Source organism: Callithrix jacchus, chromosome 14 (assembly GCF_049354715.1).
Source record: "Callithrix jacchus isolate 240 chromosome 14, calJac240_pri, whole genome shotgun sequence".
In the NCBI taxonomy this organism is placed as follows: domain Eukaryota; kingdom Metazoa; phylum Chordata; class Mammalia; order Primates; family Cebidae; genus Callithrix; species Callithrix jacchus.
The window spans coordinates 114,336,309-114,339,215 of NC_133515.1; positions in this window are offsets into that span (position 1 = coordinate 114,336,309).

Below are 2,907 nucleotides of genomic sequence, written 5' to 3' on the forward strand. Positions count from 1 at the left end.
TAGAAGACAACATCATCTCAGCCCAAAATCTCCTGAAACTGATAAGCAACTTCAGCAAAGTCTCAGGATACAAAATCAATGTGCAAAAATCACAAGCATTCCTACACACCAATAACAGACTTAAAGAGAGCCAAATCAAGAACGAACTGCCATTCACAATTGCTACAAAGAGAATAAAATACCTTGGAATACAACTAACAAGGAACATAAAGGAACTCTTCAAGGAAAACTACAAACCACTCCTCAATGAAAAAGAGAGGACACAAACAGATGGAGAAACATTCCATGCTCATGGTTAAGAAGAATCAATATTGTGAAAATGGCCATACTGTCCAAAGTAATTTACAGACTCAACACTATCCCCATCAAGCTACCTATGACCTTCTTTGCACAACTGGAAAAAAACCACCTTAAACTTCATATGGAACCAACAGAGAGCCCACATAGCCAAGTCAATTCTAAGCAAAAAGAACAAAGTGGGAGGCATCACACTACTGGACTCAAAGTATATTACAAGGGTACAGTAATTAAAACAGCATGGTACTGGTACAGCAAACAAAACAGACCAATGGAACAGAACAGAGGCCTTGAAGGCAACACAACATATCTACAACCATATAATCTTTGATAAACCTGACAAAAACAAGCAATGGGGAAAGGATCCCCTGTTTAATAAATGATGTTGGGAAAACTGGCTAGCCATGTGCAGAAAGCAGAAACTGGACCCCTTCCTGACACCTTACACTAAAATTAACTCCAGATAGATTAAAGACTTAAACATAAGACCTAACACCATAAAAACCCTAGAAGGAAATCTAGGCAAAACCATCCAGGACATAGGAGTAGGCAAGGACTTCATGACCAAAACACCAAAGGCACTGGCAACAAAAGCCAAAATAGACAAATGGGACCTAATGAAACTCCACAGCTTCTGCACAGCAAAAGAAACAGTAATTAGAGTGAATTGGCAACCAACAGAATGGGAAAAAATTTTGCAATCTACCCATGTGACAAAGGGCTAATATCCAGAATCTACAAAGAACTAAAACAGATTTACAAGGAAAAAAAATAACCCCATTCAAAAGTGGGCAAAGGATATGAACAGACACTTTACAAAAGAAGACATACATGAGGCCAACAAACATATGAAAAAATGCTCATCATCACTGGTCATTAGAGAAATGCAAATCAAAACTACATTGAGATACCATCTCATGCCAGTTAGAATGGCGATCATTAAAAAATCTGGAGACAACAGATGCTGGAGAGGATGTGGAGAAATAGGAACACTTTTACACTGTTGGTGGGAGTGTAAATTAGTTCAACCATTGTGGAAGACAGTGTGGCAATTCCTCAAGGACCTAGAAATAGAAATTCCATTTGACCCAGCAATCCCATTACTGGGTATATATCCAAAGGACTATAAATCGTTCTACTATAAGGACACATGCACACGAATGTTCATTGCAGCCCTGTTTACAATAGCAAAGACCTGGAACCAACCCAAATGCCCATCAATGATAGACTGGACAGGGAAAATGTGGCACATATACACCATAGAATACTATGCAGCCATCAAAAACGATGAGTTCGTGTCCTTTATAGGGACATGGATGAACCTGGAAACCATCATTCTCAGCAAACTGACACAAGAACAAAATCAAACACTGCATGTTCTCACTCATAGGTAGGTGTTGAACAATGAGAACACATGGACACAGCGAGCGGAGCATCACACACTGGGATCTGTTGGGGGAAATAGGGGAGTGACAGCAGGGAGTGGGGAGTTGGGGAGAGATAGCATGAGAAGAAATGCCAGATATAGGTGATGGGGAAGAAGGCAGCAAATCACACTGCCATGTGTGTACCTATGCAACAATCCTGCATGTTCTTCACATGTACCCCAAAACCTAAAATGCAATTTAAGAAATAGTAATAAAAATAATTGTGTTCAGGCAATACCGAGGTTCTATCTCACTTCCTATTTTATTAAGTCCGTTGTTCATGACTTTGCTGCAGGCCATGCAAACCAAGATGGGTTCAAGGAAATGAAGGCTGCAGGCTCTCCTCCCACACCTGCCTCCAGCACCTCACTTGGCGTTTCAGCAGTGACTGCATTAAATGTTGCCTCTGAGTCATGAGGTTAAAGCAGTGTAGAATCGGCAAGGAAGAGACAGCGCTCACGGGCATGCTGCAGTTCTATAGGAATCTCAACAGGGCTCATGCCGCGGGAGGTCTGATTCTTTACCCAGTTTCATCAGTTGCTCATTGACTCTGCACAGGACAGTGTCCCTGTTAATCTTACTATGGTTATATCTGAAAGGCAACTAAATTTGTGTGACATCAAATTCAAAACCATTGAGTTTTAGAATCTCTGGTGAGCAGTCACTGTGCGCCCCCAAGATGGGGCTGCAGGGCTGAGCATCCCCAAGGTCCCTCTGGAGACAGCTGTAATGGCAGACCCCAGCCCAGGTGACACTGCTGGCTGGGCAGCCTTCCTCCTGAGGCTCAGGGCACTGGAGGGGCAGAGGCACAAAGGCGCTGACCCAGCCTCAATGGGCCCGTTTGGAAGCCTCCAACACCCAGACAACCTGGTGCAGGTCTCCAGCAAACCCCCTGGGCCTCCAGCTCAGCCTCTCTCTGTGGGAAGCTGGTCTTCATTCTGGGAGAGAGTAGACACATATTTACAGAAATTCACAAACCTCTCTCAGCTTACTCATAGGGAATAACCCATATGGGCTGCCCAGGAAAGCAATATACACATACACATGCACACTCACACACACACATACACACACACAAGTGTGTCTTAGTCCCTTGGCCCTGGGGAGTATTAACAAAAAGTATAAGATACATACACACAGACATGCATGCACACACGTTTATATATCTATATGCATTATCCAA